The sequence below is a fragment of the Rhinolophus sinicus genome, chromosome 4 (genome assembly GCF_057876585.1).
Source record: "Rhinolophus sinicus isolate RSI-liver-muscle chromosome 4, RSI-T2T, whole genome shotgun sequence".
NCBI classification, from domain to species: domain Eukaryota; kingdom Metazoa; phylum Chordata; class Mammalia; order Chiroptera; family Rhinolophidae; genus Rhinolophus; species Rhinolophus sinicus.
In genome coordinates, this window is record NC_142504.1 from 74,110,963 (window position 1) to 74,129,061 (window position 18,099).

Below are 18,099 nucleotides of genomic sequence, written 5' to 3' on the forward strand. Positions count from 1 at the left end.
TTCCCAAATGGTATGCTGCTGTTCACAAGAATCAGGGTAAGAAGTTATGTTCCTTGACTTCCAGGGCAAATGGACATTCCTCCATGGACATCAAAGGTAGAAAGAAAAACTGGCAAAAAACAAACAAACAAACAAAACAAACCCCGAAAAGTCTTTACTTTCTCTTTACTCACACTCTCTTGAATAGAAACTATTTGGTTTTTTTGTTTGTTTGTTTGTTTACTGAGATGCAGATGAAAGACTCCTCTGGCATGCTAGGAGCTTTTTGCAAATCAAGTTGCTGTGAGAAGGGCAGTGCAAAAATCTAGCAATCTGACATCTGGTAAACTGATCAGTAAAATAATCTAAAATTAGCATTGGCATCTTGAAATTTTCTTCTGGGCTGTCTTTGCAGAAATGCTCAGAGTTTTATCTATATATTTTAAATAGTAGATTTTAAATAAATAATGTTAATGGTGAAAGAGAGGATCAATATCGAGGTAACAATGATGCTATGGCTCTAAATAGGCTGGCAGTAAACTGAGACAGATGATCTTAGGGTAGAAGAGGGGCCACCTAGTGAGTAGTCATAAACCAGATGATCAGTTTGTAGAATACTTTTCTAATATTTCATGTAACGTTGCAAATACAGATTCCTGAACAAGATTGAGGAATAAAGAAATGGTTAGAGTTTTACAAGAAGAGGGTTTTCCAAGAGAATATCTCAAAAGTCAAGAAAAATGTAAATTTCTACACATACTTGAATGGAGGCACAGGTTCCATTTTAATGACTATTTTAGGTTGATGACCTTAAATCTGGATGAATATAAAAGTGGGGGAAAAGATACCTTTCCTCAGATGTCCTTGCTTTTGTCACCTTCATACTTCAGGATATGCAATGCAAATTCTCCAGCTTAGTTTTCATTGAAACTGGGATTTACAGAGGTCGAAACTCCAGACATTTAAGGACACTAACAACAACAAAGTTTTGGAAAATAGCCAGTTTCCTACATGGAATTGGGTTGCTGTGGCAGTAGTTTGGGCACAGGCCAAGAATAGATACCTGCAGGAAATGAAAGCAGTTGCTGTCTGGTGAGCTGGGAAAGGATGACCCTGAGAGGGCAGAGGAAACAACATATGGACACAGTGCAACATAACTCAAAACAAAGTAAAACAGGGAAATAATAGCTTCAAACAACAACAAAAAATTGTGTGCGCCCCTGACACAAGCCAAGTGACTTTGGGGACTTAGGCTTCGTCCAGAATAAAGAACCACATTCTTTATAACCTCATTCTGAAAATGATCTGTTGATAGATTAATACATAACAGATCCATAGCAAGGGGAAATTATGAAGTTTAGTGACATTATCCTATGTATCTTCTGACAATTTTAAAGAAGTTCATTTCTGGAGTCTTTGATGAGATTCATGTCTATTGATATAAAAAGTAAACTAGTAGCAAGTTGTATTTATTGTTGTATTTATGGATTAAAGCATCAGACTGGAGCCCCAAGCTTGGGTTCACGTTTTATTTCTTTCATTACTTTGCATGTAGGCTTGGGGTAACCATGTTACCATGATCATGATCATCACCATTATCATTATCACCTCCATCAGTTGAAAACTTAGATTTGTCAGTCTCTGCTCTGACACTTGAAACATATTATCTCATTTAATTCTTACTGATGATTTATGTGGTAGATATTGGTATTATAATCTCCATTATATAAGTGAGGAAATTAAGACTCAGAGAGATTAAATAACTTTCCCGACTTCACTTAACCACTAAGTAGCAGAGCCAGCATTTAATTTTCTGACTTCAAAGGTCTATGGTCTTAATCACTGTACTGTAACTTCATACTCTTGCTTTTTCTTAGCTTCAGTTTATTCTTCTGTTAAATAGGAAGTTGAGCTAGACAATCTTTAAACATCTTCTTTCAACTCCTAATCCTTACTTTTAAATGTCTTCCAACTCCTCCATCACTATCCCACACCAGCCCTTAGGAAATCTCAAACCCTGGAAATGACCACCACCCTCCCTCCAACCTCTGCATTCTCTTTTTTCTTTTCTTCCTTCCTTCCTTCCTTCCTTCCTTCCTTCCTTCCTTCCTTCCTTCCTTCCTCTCTCTCTCTCTCTCTCTCTCTCTCTCTCTCTCTCTGTCTCTCTCCTTCCTTCCTTCCTTCCTTCCCTCCCTCCCTCCCTCCCTCCCTCCCTCCCTCCCTCCCTCCCTCCCCCCTCCCTCCCTCCCTCCCTCCCTCTCTCTCTCTCTCTCTCTCTCTCTCTCTCTCCCTCTCTGTCTCTCTCCTTCCTTCCTTCCTTCCTTCCTTCCTTCCTTCCTTCCTTCCTTCCTTCCTTCCTTCCTTCCTTCCTTCCTTCCTTCCTTTCTTCCTTCCTTTCTTTCTCTTAAGGCAACAGAATTCATTCTCTCATAGTTCTAGAGGCTGGAATTCTGAAATCAAGGTGTCAGCAGGGTTGGTTCCTTCTGGAAGATCTGAGGGAGGATCTGTTCCATGACCCTCTCTTCTAGCTTCTGATGGTTGATGGCTTGTAGACACATCACTTCAATTTCTGCCTCCATCTTCACATGGCTGTCTTCTCCCTATGTGTGTCTGTATGTTTCCAAATCTCTCTCTCCCTATAAGGAAGGACAGCAGTCATTAGATTTAGGGTCCACTCTAACCCAGTATGACCTCATCGTAACTTGATTACATCTGCAAAGACCCTATTTTCAAATCAGGTAAGAGTTATCAGGGGTTAGGACTTCAACATGTCTTTCAGGAAGACAGAATTCAACCCACAGAAAAATCCCCAATTCTAAAGCAAAACTCATGATCTTCTCCCTAAAACTATACCTCAAACTTTCCATTCAGTTTACTCATTCATTTATTCAATAAATATTGAGCCCCTGCTGGCATATCTGTTGGCTCTATGAATATAATAGTAAAAATCAACAAAGACCATGAATATCACTTGTGTAAGTTTGAAAGCATCCTATATTTTATCATCTCTTCTCTCTTCCCTATTCTTTTTATAGGAGACAGTTTTACTTCCTTGATATTCTTTTTAGTGCCCAGTTATGTAGGGCTCCTTGTAATTCATGTTACCACCTTTTCACCTCCTCGGAGGCTGCAATGAGATTAGGAGATTTAAATAGTGTTAGTACAGATCCTGTGAGAAAACTGAATTCCTTGGAGGCTGTGAAAGCTGACATGCTAACCCAGGGAGTCTTCCAGAGGGCCAGGGCCTGGGAGGACCAGACCAGGGAGATGCATGTGACCTGCAGTGTCCTGATTTGCAGTCAGGAGAAGCTGGAGTACTAATTCATGATATTTGTAATGAAATTAAGGCATTGAAAGAGCAGCTATGATGATCTGAAGTCAAGGAAAGAAGTATATGTTAAACTAGTAAATTTAGATATCAGAAAAATTTATTCAGAAAAATGTAGACTAAGGAATCAGTTTTACAGTTTTACCTGTTTAGATTAGCTGCCTTCACAGCACAAATTTCTTAAACATCAGTTTGACTCAGTGTCTTTTTTGCTGTGTAGACTTTAGTTGGAGAGTCTGGACAGTGTCATTTGCATAGATAACATATGATTATGCTAAGAAATGATGGCTTGGGAAATCTCGTATGTGTGTTTCAAATTACCAACTGTCCTTAAAACATATGGTGCTATGTAATTTTCCGATATGAGAACTGAAACATACAGATGAGATATCCTATAAAATTTGCCTGGGAATAATTAACACAAATAATTGCAAAATAGGTTTCTTAATTATTATGCTAATCTCTAAATTGAAGATTGATTTCACCAGCGATTTATAATGGTCTTTACCGCTAATCAGATAAGATTAGCTGACAAGTACTACCAGATACTCCAGTTTATAATCTACAATGCTATTCAGTAGAAAGTTCTGTGGCAATGTAAATGTTGTATTTCCGCTAGTCACATGTGGCTGTTCAGCACTTTGTATGTGGTTAGTATAACATGGAACTGAATTTAAAATTGTTTTTAATGTAAATAAATTTAAATAGCCACACTTGAATAGCCTACTGGCTACTGTATTGTACAACACAACGCTAGAAAGATGCTCATCCTAAATCTGTTTCTGAATTAGCTTTGGCTTCAAGTTGAGACAGCAACTCATTATTTTATTGTTGAGATTACTCCATGGATAATATAAGTAAGAATCCTTAAAACAAACCCAAAGGAGCATCAAACCCTTTTGTGTCCCAGACTTAATTGCCTCATGCCAAAAGAGGAGTCTATTTATTCACCTTTAAATTGGTCTTGGAAAGCCCATCTGTTCTCTGGAAAAAACATGTGGTTAAAATAGTTGGTTGACAGAACTTTTCATATTTCAACTGTTTGTGTTATGTGGAACTCACACTTTTTTTAAAAAAATATTTATTTCAGAAAGAGATATAACAGTATTCTTGGAAATATAAATATTGAGAAAATCTAGAAAATAGCTAATGTTTATTAAGTTCTTGCCATTTTCTTGAGCACTATGTTTTTCTCACCAACTGTGTGAGGTGAGGTTCTCCCCATTTATAAATGAGGATGTCAAGGGCAGAAAAAATACATAACTTGTCAAAGGTCACAGGGTTATTAAGTGGCAAAACCAGGATTCTGAACTCAGGTAGTATAACTTCTGTGGCCAAACTTTCAACCACTTATCTATAGTGCTTTTCACTTTGCTGTGGTTGACTGTTTTCTTCCACTTTCTGTTCCTTCCACCTCCACCATCCTTGATGCTTCTGGTAGAGAATGATGGCAATGTTGTTACATACTCTAATTCTTACACTGGCTAGTCACCAGATAGATGACTGTGAGGAAGCCCCTCTCTGCCTTCTCAGATTTTTGTATATGACAATTAGGATATACTTTGGGGCTATAGTGGCTACAGTAGTGCAAAGTGGGGATATCACCATGTCTCCATAAGGTGAATCTAACTGAGATGCTATCATAGATGGTAGATGCAAGAGCTTCAAGAACCATAGGCATGATGACTTAGCTAAGACAACCTTGACCATATGAAGTGTCTGGTTCTGTAGGTCAGGAAACATATGGTACTGCATAATGGCACCCTGCCCATTTCAGGGCAAGCTTCTAAAAAATCCCCACAGAGTTCCTGACCACTAGCATCCTAAGAGTGAGAATTTATTCAATCAGTCATTTCACATGCCTTGTTCTGGTCAGGCATCATCCACCTTTTCTCACCCTAATCCAAGGAAAGTCGTCGTCATAGTGGTCTGAATCCAAAGGCTGGGTTAGGTGCATGATAAGTTAGAAGATACATACATCCTCTGTTACTTCTTAAAAATAACTGGATTTAAAAATATATATGAAAGCGATTCTGGTAAAAAAATTTTAAATTCCATATTGAATTAGAATGTACAATTCAGAATAAGGTAAGCGAGGCAATATTTTCATGAACTTTTAGTGTTATTAAATGGCTGGGATTCCGGACATTGGGAATATGTTTTATACGCATGTATTGATAGCATTTGTGATATGTCTCTTAACTTTTCTCATCATAAACACATCTAGACCAATAACCATAAGCTATGCAGGAACATCTTTACTGTGTGAAACTTTATGTATGTTACTGACTGTCCCCTGTGATCCTTGTGGAGGTAGGAGCTTTGTCTTATTCACTGATGCTTTCCAATGACTAGGCACATTGTCTGTCATAAAGGTTTGAATGAATGACTGAAAGGATAGTAGGAGGACTGAACAGAATATCACCAATATTTCTGATTTTTATAGGGATTTTGGGAGGGGAGATCTGGGGACTATAATAACAAAGGCAATAGTCTAAGAAAATTGTTATTTGGAGTGTTTTTGGAAGAGTATATTTACATGGAGGCCATCATACTTTTTAAGAGGTGAAATTAATATCTCCCCAGTGCCTACTTTGCTTTCCTGATTTGAATAAATGACCAGCTTTTTTAGCATCGTGTAATACTCTTTCTAATACCAAATAATCGTGAACATAAAAATGTGTACATAATTGTTGTAATGATAATTTGTAGAGTCTATTGGATAGTAGACACTCTTATTTCCTCTTTCAATCATAACCTGGTTTCTTCCTTTCTAATCCTTAAGAAATTTTATTTCTTTTTCTGTTCTGCTACACAGTATAGAATCTCCAGTTCTCTACTGAATATAAATGGTGATGACATGCATCCTTAGCTGGTTCTGGATTTTAAAGGAAATACTTTCAATGTCCTATGTTTAAGATAATGTTTGGTGGGAGAGAAGGGAGAGGTAAAGTTATTGTAGCACTTTGGCAGTGCACTAAATATTTGCCACTGTGGAATATTTCTGTACTGCACTAAATATCTGCCACGCTGGACTATTTCAGTACTGTGTGGGTATACACACACACATATTTTTACCGTGGTTGTATTCATTCAGTGAAAAACAAAAATTAGTCATATTTTTGTAAAATAAAGAAATGATCAGAGTGGCATTGTGTCTACTCAATGGTTTTCTCTCTTTGTTATAGATATATTTATATTCATAAAGTGCATTGCAAAAATATTGTCAATCATTAAAGCCTTTTAAATAGACCACTATGTTTCATGTGTGACAAATACATTTGTCAAGTATTAAAATGAACACACACGTAGCGAACATGAAATAAATTATACAAACATCAAACAAAAAGATAATATTTGCTGATGGTTTTGCTGTGCTAAGAAAGGTTTCTTCTATTCCAAATTTATTAAGTTTTCTTGTAAGATCATGAATCGATATTGAATTTTATTCAATGCATTTCTTACATGTTAAGATTATAATTGATGTTTTAATTAATAATTGATTATTGTGGTGTTATTCATTAATTGATTTTCTTATGTTAAACCAACTTTTCATTTCTAGATAAACTTAAGTTATCCATGCTCTACTTGATATTTTTTATACATTGCTAGATTCAGTTTGCTAATAGATATATGTTTTTGGCCCATAAATTCATCAAAGTATGTTTTGAAAATTCACATTTAAGAAAAATTTTAGTTTTTTTAAATCACTGATTTCTAATTTAACTGCATTGTGCTTGTTCCTATTATTAATTTGTTGAGGCTTTTTTTCTGGCCTGGCATTTGGTAAACTTTAATAGATATTTGATGTGTACTTAGAAAAAATTGTGATCTCTCATTGTTGGATGTAATATTCTCTATATTTCTTAGAGTAAGTTTGTTAATTACAGTGTTCAAATGTTACAGATTTTACTGATATTTTTGCCAGCTTAATCAATCATTTCCTGAGACATGTCTGAGTATTTTCCATTATGATATTGGAATTTGTCTCCCCCTTGCAGAACTGTCAGTTTTGAATGATATAATTTGAGCTTTTGTTATTAAATGCATAAAGATTTAGAAATATTTTATCTTCCTAATGAACAACTTTAAGTAGTTATTTTTCTTAAAGCTAGTAATACTTTCTCTCAAAATTTGTTTTATAATGCAACACAAGTTTTCTTTTGGTTTGTATTTGCCTGTTACACATTTTTCCCCCATCTTTCTGAGTGTATATATGTTTAATAGGGTCTCTTGTAAATAACTTGTAGCTGGATTTTTTAAAAAACTTGGTGAGTCATCTTTGTTTTTTAACAGAATAGTTTATTAGTTTTTTTAATTATTAATACACTTGGATTTATTTCTAAATCTTAATTGTTACTTTTTGACTTCTCTGTTTCTTTTCTTATTTACTTTTTTGTCTTCTTTTGGATTGTTTGATTTGCTTTTTTGTTTGTTTCTTTTGTTTTGTTAGTTTACTTTTCTCATTCACTCTCTATTATTATACTTTACTATTTTAGAAATTACACTCTCTATATTTACTTTTAAATGATTATCCTAGATAGTTTTATGTGCATATTTAACTAATCAATGTCTGAAGTTGATCAATATCTTTCCACTACTGGAAATATACTAGTATCTTAAAATGCTTTAATTGTGATTACAACTACTCAAATAAATTATATTCTATTTGTGTCTAGTGTATTTTCTTAATTTGTATTTTAATGCCATACACTAGACATCATTGTTATCATTTTAAAAATGCTTCATAGATTAACCAAAATCACTGCCCACCATTCTCTATTTGCATCTCAGAACTTCTATAATTTTTTTCTTTTTTGAGTGAAGCAGAACTTTTAGAGTTTTACTTAGTGAAAGTTTGTGGTAAACATTCAGTTTTTGTTTGGCTAAAAAAACGAAATTTCATTACTATTCTTGAAAGATAGCTTTGCTTGTGTAGAATTCTAGATTGATATTTATTTTTTTCTATGCATATTAAAGAATCTTACCTTGCTTGTGTTTTTTGTTGTAGCTCTCAGTTTAAAATCATTCTTTTTATCAGACTTCCTTATCAGACTGGTGGTTAGTGTCTGCTGACTGATTATATAAATATTGATTATATATGTATTTGTTATTTAAGACAATTAGTGGATTTCTGGGATCTGAGGTTTTTGTGTCCTTCCATAATTCAGTAAAATTATTTAGTTTTGTAGCTTTTATTATTGTCCTATTCTAATTTTTTTCTCCCATACTTTTTTAGTTCTTTGATTAGACATATGTAAGAACTTCTCACTCCATCCTAACGTCTTTTATATTTGCCATATTTTTCTATCTTTGGACTGTTTTCAAAATAGCTTTTTTTGCAACTATTTCCTAGTTCACTAAATTTTTCTTCAGCTGTATCGAATCTATCATTCAATCTGTCAACTGAGTTTTAAATTTCATTTTGTCATTTAAAAATTATACTTCATTTATTTCAAATCTTATGGTTTAATTTAGAAACTCACTGTCTCTTGCTCATAATTCTAATAAATACTTTATTGACTTATGAAAAGTACTCATTTTATATTCTCTTTCTGATAAATTTCAATATTTGAAATGTTTGCTAGTATCTTGTTTTTGCTGGCTCTAATTTCACTTTATTTGTTCACATATTTCATAATTTTTCATTATGATCTCATATTCCTTAGAACTTTAACTGTGATAATTCTTGAAGCCTGAAGATAATTCCATTCCTCTGGAGAGCATTTTTGTTGGCTTCTACTAGTTATTTGATATCATTGCCAATTTGGGAACATTTGAAAATCTTTGTTAACCACATAGATAGTATGAATCTAGACTGAAAAAGTCAGATTTTTAAGTGCAAAATTGTGTTTACAAATAATCAGGGAGTCTGAGGGAGCTTACTTGCTGACCATTCAGTATGGCAGATTTAATTCTTATTCACCCTCAAAGATCTCAATTTTATGAAGAAAACTTCTATTAAACCCTTCACTTTGGATGGTTCTTACTTGTATTACCTATTTCTCATGGTCTGCACTACTGTCAAAACAGAAAGTGAAATTATCATGGTGAAGCAGATGATTCCTGGGGAAAAGCTGGCTTCAGGGTTTTCAAATTCCCCAGGTATCTTCTTTTTCTCTGTTTTCAGCTTCTAACATCCTTTACTTTCTTGCTCTCTCAGGGAATTATTTAAAAATGTATATTTAATACATTTTTAAGCAGTTTAAGTTATTTTTATTTTTACGCTATATGGAATTGAAATCCCTTTTCCAAAGTCTCTAGAAGAAGCATTCTATGACCGAGTGCCTTGGGTACCACTCTGATGTACCGTAAGAGGGTGAAGACAAAACATTAACATTAGTTGATATTCTTGAAAATCAATTCAGTAGTGTTATAGATTTTTATTTAATTAGAGCAAAAATACCCTCAAGGAAAACATTATAAGATTGCTACAGTGAGATGCAAACATTAAAAATAAGATTGTAGCCTGATACAAGTTGTTCAATCTAGTTTGTGGAACTGTGTATTTGCTGCTTTTAGCATTTCTTTTTTGATATGAGAAATTATTTTATTTAAAATATTCTTTAAATACAGGTTTTTTTGTGACTCATCAAAAAAAAGAGTTAACATGTTTTTGTTCTTTTTAATTAAAGTTTTTTGGGGTGGGGATCAAATATATGGTGATGGAAACATGTCGTTTTTAACTGTAAGTATGCTTATAAAGTATCGACCACACAAAGTTCCTAAACAAAATTTTCACATGATACTATGGCCCGAGAAATCCTGAGATTTCACCTTGAAAATTCCCAAGCTCAAAGCTTTAATGTCGTTTTGATACTGTGGTTGTTGCTGTGGCTATTTGGAAGTTAAAAATTAAAAACAAAGTAAAGTAGTGAATTTTGGATAGGGTAGAGAAATAAGCAGCAGGTGCTTATGAACTGCAAATATAAAAGATTTTCTTTATCAATAGAGTTAGACTGTCACTACTGCCTCATTACTATGGGTCAAATGTGACTGTTGTGTCTACCAAGGGAAATCTCTCTTGTCCTTGTTTATTCTCCTTAGGTTAGTTATTTTCATACAAAGAATCTACAATAGATCTTCTCTGGCAGCTCTGAGGACAGGGCCAGACCCAGATGTGGAGAAAAACATTGCCAGAAAAGTGGTAGGCTCTTTGGAGGGTATACAAGCTCTTTTATAATACCAGAGTATTAGTTAAGGCATTTCTACATTGAAGACATGAATAGCCATAGAAATATTCATTAACCTATAAATATACATAAGGCAGTGTTTGAGATACATTATATAATCACTGTTGTTATTGTATTATTAATGTATAGCCCTGAAATCTGTTTTGAAACCAAATAATAAAACTATAAATAAATGTGGTTGATTTCTGTAGAAATACAATTTCTATTTTATGGTAATGTTAAATAATGAAACCTTTTCTCTAATTGGAAATATTGATTGTCACACCATGGATAGCATGACACAGTTCCAAGACACCATTTTCTTTAGGTGAATGGGAAATCCAAGGCATGAGAAAATGGATAGGCAGGTGGAAATACCACTGTAGTAGAAAATACACTATAGTGTAGAAAATCTGCATTCTAATCCTGGCTCTGCAGTAAGTTAATGGTGTGATCTTCAATAAATCAGTTAATCTCTCTAAGTTTAGGTTTCTCATCTCTACAAATGGAGATAATACTGGTTATGCTGTAATTAAGAACAAGAATTTGGGAAGTTAGACATAGATTTGAGTACTGAATCTGCTACCAATGAACTGTGTAAATATAAATGAGTTGCTAGCCTCTGTTGGACTCAATATTCTCAACTATAAAATGGAAATAATATAGTATCTGGATTATCATTTGAAATAATAATGGATTTGTTTCTTTTTTTCCTGTGTAAATGCGAATTTTTTTTTTTTTAGCCCGTTATTCTTCCTCCAAGATATTAGGCTTCCATTGTCCCAGATTAGAGTTATAATAGTAAAAAATGGAAAGAAAGAAAGGAAAGAGTCAGTTCAGGCAGTGATTCTTGAATTTGCAATAGATTTGAAAGAAAATTTTCTTAGCCAACATTCTCTGCTCCTGTTTCATGATAGTTGCTCACTTTCTGACCTGGAAAAAGCAGAGACAAGCCAAAGAGGTAGACATTTAAATGGTACACTGGCCAGTGTCCCAGAGCAGAGTATCTGGCTCTCAACCAACTTTGGGTAGAATTGGAGAGAAAGAGAAAACTCAAAGATAAGCTTATTATGTTAACAGACAGGAGTTATGCAATATTCTGAGTGACAACTTGGAAAATGAGGCCTCTTTACACTTTAAAAACTGAGTAAGTGGTAACTTTCCTATGAGGCCATAAATTCATTGAAGTCAGAGACCATATCTTGCTTATTTACTCAAAAAATAATTATACAGAAACTCATAGACACAGATAATAGTTTAGTGGTTGCCAGAGGGTAAGGGGGGTGGGTGGTGAGGGGTGGGAGATGAGGGTAAGGGAGATCGAATATATGGTGATGGAAGGAGAACTGACTCTGGGTGATGAACACACAATGGGATTTATAGATGATATAATGCAGAATTGTACACCTGAAATCTATGTAATTTTACTAACAATTGTCACCCCAATAAATTTAATAAAATAAAATTAAAATAAATAAATAAATAAATAATTATAAAATGCCTACTTTTCTACCACTGGTATAGAACAATGAAGAAAACAGCCAAGGTTATTGCTCAAATGGAATCTATACCACATAGTTCTTTATACTTATGTCCCTTTCCAGGAATGCTGGCTCATGGCACATGCAAGATAAATATTTGTTGAATAAATGATAAATGAGAGAGAGAGTTAGTAAGCCTGGAGAACTTCTTTTCTAGGCTAGTAAAAAGAGAAATTACTTAATTTACATGAAGGTTAATCTAAGAGATAACATGAAAAGTTTGAGATGAAATTAACAAATTCTATTTTCTAATCTATTCCTTTCTTTTAAATTGAGTATCTACTCCTCATGCCAATGAGTCTATAAATAGATATTCTACTTAGCTTGTTATGAATGACCAATCCTTATACGGTGGGAGACCTCTGACTATAACTAAAGATTGGCTTCAAAATTACATCTGCAATTCAAGCATCTTATGGTGTACCGAAAAGTAGATTAAAGTAATTATCATCGATATGCCATTTTAAGCTATAAAAAAAAAAAAAAAAAAAAGGCCACGCTGTCATTTTGATAAATACTGTCGTTGTGTGAGAATGTGCATGTTTTAATTTTATCCTCTGGAGTTGCAAACCCACATCCACTTAAAAGTAGTCCAAGATAATACAGCAGGCTTGTTGTTTGTCAGGGGAAAAATCATTATCTCTTTTAATAAAAGTGTCGGTGGCCATTGTTCAGTAACCCTTCTTCTTAAATAACAGATTTGTGGCTTCAACACAAGGTTACAACTGACTATCAGCACCACACAGTCTTATTAGTCAGAAAACTGTATTAAAAACAGTACCAAGATGTAGGTTTAATATATATGGGAAACAATGCCTGCCCACAATAAATCGTCCTGATACTGGGAAATACCCCGAACAAATTTATCGAGGGCCTTAATGCATTCTTGTTCAAGACGAAAATAGCTTCTATTTCAAACTCTGCATCACTTTTAATATTGACATTAATGTTTGCCTGGAAAGAACTTTGAGACATCATCTAGACTGCTCTTCTGAAAAGGACCATAATCACCACTTTGGTACCAGGAAATTAATTTTGTTTTTAAAGCATCTGAGAAAAAATGATTTTACAACTTCCTGGATCTATAAATTACTGGACTGGGTAAAACAATATCGCTCCATCTTATACTTAATCCTGGAGCATTTGGCAAGATGGAGAACTAGCAAGCCTCCCCCTTGGCAGACTCTCCTGCTTCCAGAACTGGGAGGCTGAACTGCCATTACCTAGGTGATGTCCTGTTCTTTGCAACATCTCCACACATGACACTGCCTGTAGCATGTTGGATGTGATATTAAGATCTTGTAATAAGTAAAATTTCTTCAGAGCTTGTTTTCTTGAAACCATGGTTGTCATTGAATAATTTTGTAGGTTACATTCTCTGGGAAATTGACTCTGAGATTTGCATTCAGGAGTTTTATTTGAGAGTTTGTTTATCAGAGTTAATACCTGTGAGAGATTAGGGAAGCATAATTGAGCAGAAGGAGAAGGTGAATTGAGATGCAGATGCAAACTACATCTTAATTGAGCCTACAAGCTCTTCTGGAGCTGGCATGGAACTTCAGCAGTGTCCTGAATACAGACAAGGGACATTAGCCTTTGTACCCATACATGTACCAATTATTGGATGCTAACTGCTCCTGGAAAGAGAGCAAATGTTAGGAACGGCATCTTCCTTCTACAGAATTAGATTACTGGATAGGTCACAGATGTGAGTTATCAGCTTCCAATGTTTCTGGAAGGTGGGGGAATGAGTGCCTAGATCCTAAAGGGAGAATGGTGACACACTACAGTATCCACTACAAATAAACATTTGTTGAATGAATTAATTGTTGCAATTAAAAAGAGGTACTTCCAACATGAAGGAGGCAAGAAATGATTAAATACTGAAAAAAACTGTAGTAGAATAGTAGGGGTGGTGATGAGGAAACAGATTGATAATGATATGAAGGAAGAGTTTGGATTTTATAATATCTATATAATTGACAGCAAGGAAGAAGCAAGAATTGTACTGATAAGGGGGTCGATAGGAGAGACTTGGCCATCCTTTCTGATACTCAAGACTGACCATGTCATTTTCTATTTACAAGATACAATGATCTGATTTTTATCTTTCCTCTTTCCTTCTCCATCTTACACCCTGACTTCGTTCTGACATTTGCTCTTCTGTATATACACAGAATACACCTTAATATCTATACTTTTGCTCCTGTAACTTCTTTCATCTACAAAGTCTTCATCTCTATGAATTGTCAAACATTTACTTATTAAGTAAAGATTTAGATGAAATGTTCACTCTTCTTAAAGCTTCTCTTGTTTTTTCTCTTTATAGTGGTAGTTAGTATTTAAAGCCTCCTTTTATCAGCAGTCTCCCTATTGTATGTTCTCATTTCTTTCCTTCATGATTTACTCCTGCTCAAACTGTAAACTCTTTGAGAGCAAGCAGTCATATATCTCTTTGGGTAAGTACCAACTGATATTGTGTCTGGCAACTAATGGTCACTCAAAACTGTCTTTCGGTTGAATTAATAAATTATATAATACTTGGGTAGGATTCCAACTGTTAGAGAGGATTCTGGAGATACTGCAGAACATAATACGCAAGGAGAAAGAAAAGGGAATATCTAAACCAATTTTAGAACATAGTTAGCAAGACTTTTGTGGCTAGGCCAGAGGGTTCATGTATGCAAAGGGAGATGTAGATGGGACAGGACCTTTAACACCTGGATAAGAAGTTTGCATTTAAGTATTTTACTTAATGGATTTCCAATATGGGCAAGTCCCCCAAAGTCTCATTTAAATACTAAAACAGTAACTTACAGGGTATATTGAAGAGATGAGTGACCTGAGATATCACACCAGTCAGGCAGTTATTGCAATTACCTGGCATAAGGTGGAAGGGAGCTCACCTCTAATGAGCAATGTAATAGACAGTATCACAGTATCACATGGTGTAGAGGTACATTGGTTATTAAGATATATCAATCCTAGGGAAGGTCAGAAATGGAGCATGGCAAGATGCAGCAGGTGATGTGGGAAAGTAGCAAATAGGTGACAGAAAGAAGTCTATATCATCTCATGGTGAGCTGCCTGCACTTTACCATCTGGAAGGTCTGCTTTCAGGTGGGTGGAACAAAAATTTGGAGAACTTGGCAGCAAGTAATAGGTAGAGTCAGCAAGCCAGCTGGCAGTAGAAAAATTTGGCAGATGTAATGAGAAGCCACCCATAATATCAGGATTTAGGAGATATAATCTAATCCATGGGATTATTGGAGAGAACATCATAGGGATCTAGTACTCTAGGACTCTAATACCAGCGAAAACACCAAGACAGGGAGTCAGTTACTAAAATCAGTGTACAAGATGTGAGTGTGATCACAGTAATAGGCAGCATTAGATGAGTAAACTGAGTTCTTATCCACTGCAAGGAAAGAGGCACGCTTATAACCTCTGGCAATGGGGATCTCCTTTTAAGAATACACAGAGAGGAAAACAGGAATAAAGCCATAGCTTTACTAGTCTGATAGCAATAACAGGCACTCAGTAATCATTACTCTAATAGTCGTTGACTCAGGAATGGGTGTCATTGACCAGAGGGACTCCGCCACCCTGTTCTTTTCCTCCTGTCATTACTAAAAATCACCACTGTATACTTTGATATCTTGTGTTTACTACTTGTGGTTTCTGCTTACTGCTTTCTATCTGTGTGTTCTCTCAGTTTCTGTCTCCCACTTCTGATTCTTAGCTCCTTTGGAATGCCTCATATTCAAACTTCTCAAGAAAGACTCTAATTGGCACAGTCAGTATTATAGCAACTTGGCAGCACTGTCTCATAAACAAACATAATGGGCAATGAACAAGCCGATAACCTGGCTACCCTTAGGTCAGGTACCATCACTGTCCCAGCCAGCTGTGGTCTTGGTGATTGCACTGGATTGGATTACTTAGTGGTTGGTGGTCAGCTTCCCCTTACCAAGGGCAGTGAAGGTAGCAGACATTAAGAGTCATAATGGACTCTTCTAATTCACTAAAACAGGGATAGAAGATCAAGACAGTAGCAACTGGAAAATTGATGGGATGTTGACCTAGGGTTCCAAAAATCCATACACAAGATGGCAGTGGCAGGCCACCAGTCAGGTAGATTTAAAGTGATATATATGAGAAATATTATGAAGAATACTTGACAGAGATTGATTGCTAAGTAATTTGGCTGAGTTTTCTTACCTCTCCCTTTCTTTCAGAAAAATCTCTGAACAGAGGCTTTTGTAAAGGTTTAATGCATTCTAGAAATAAGAACTAACAAGAGTTCTGAGAATTGAAATATATATGCTATCTGTTATTTCCTGTGCTATATGAAGATCATGATTAACAAAAGGTCATGACCAAAAAAAGGTTCCTGGATAGATTGAGATGTGCCAAATTTAGGAAAAAAAGAGAAAAAAAGAAAGAAAACATCCATAATCAATCAGTAAGATTCCAAAAAGTATTTGATGCAAAGTCTAAAGTTAATATAAACTTCGTTTACATAAAATAAATCAAGGGGACTTTGAAATGCAAATATTCTATTTTAGAGTAAGACAAAACAGGCAGATTTAAATTTGCTTATTAGCACCTCATATAAAGAAAAGAAATACACATAGTATTTAAGCAAATGAAATTTGTTAAATCTAAAACAGACCAAAAAATGAAAATTTTAGACAATAACTTTAAAAATAAGTGGCAAAGATTTTTTCCATTGTCCCCCCCAAATAATATACCTTATTTATCTGTATCACTTTGTTATTTACAAAACTCTTTACATTCCTTATTTTATGTGATCTTTACCAAAACCTTTTGCATATTAGGAAACCTTAGGTCCTGAAAAGATGACTTGCCCAAGGTCATGTGACTAGTAAATGCTTAAATCAGAATTTGAACTCAGAACATGTTTACTCTGATTCACTGATTCCCCACATCTCCCCCCCAAAAAAGAAAATCAGTTTTTGTTCTCAGGAAGAGCTAGGTAAAGGAGAAGTAAATGATAAAGTGCTAGCAGTATGCTAAACTCTTTCTACTTTGTTAACATGTATCAAATTTAATGGTATTCAAGGATTCTCTATAAGTAAAAGTACATTTCATTTAGAAACCTGTGCTGCACTGCAACTTCCTTGTTTCTTGGGATTCTTCCTCAAGAGTAGCAGGAATTCCAGAAGTATCTCCCAGATACCAGTTTTAGGTTATGCTTTTATAGCAATAATAATACTTGCTTAAAATGTGTTTTGTAGTTTACAAAGACTTTCATACACATGCCATTTAAACATAAACAGGCCCCTTCCTTAACCACATTCTTCTCCTAAATGGTAGATACATTCATTGAGCAAGTTGAGACAAATAAATACAGTATGATGTATACATTTTAAAACTTTTCATGATTACATAAATATATTCGTTTCAGATTCAGCCTCAATACTTTCTCTTTTTGAAATTTCCTTATAAAATGTGTTCACTCAGACTACAATGAGCTTTCAAAATAAGTTAGAATCACTTTGAATGTTAGAGGGATTTAACATGCAATGTAGTTACTGAGTGATTCGCATATGCCAGGCACTGTGCCAGGCACCGAGACTATATAATAATGAACAAGACCGATGTGGTTATATCCTATCAGACCTTGCATTTGGGGAAATTAAACATCAAACAAATAAGAAATAATTAAAAAGTAGATTTAGAATTATGAATGATTTCTATAATAGAAAATATGGAGTTTGCTAATGGATGTTTAAGGGAATTCTCTTTAAGTGGGTGTCAGTTAAACTGAGGGTCTGAAAGAAGAAATGTCAAAAGATCATGGAAAGAAAAGCTCAGGCAGAGTGAACTAGTATGAGACTCTGAGTCAGGCAAGGGCCAGGCATTGAAAGGGCTAAAAGAAACCAACACGTCAGGCACTTAGAGGGAGAGGCAGGAAGGAGGATTGAGAGGCTTAAAGAATCCTATGAGCAGGGGTAACACTGGATTTTAAGTGGTGTTGGAATCCACTGCAGGATTTGTAGGATATCTAGAATCGTGGTGCTCATTCTATCACGAGGTGGGTTTCCAGAGGCCT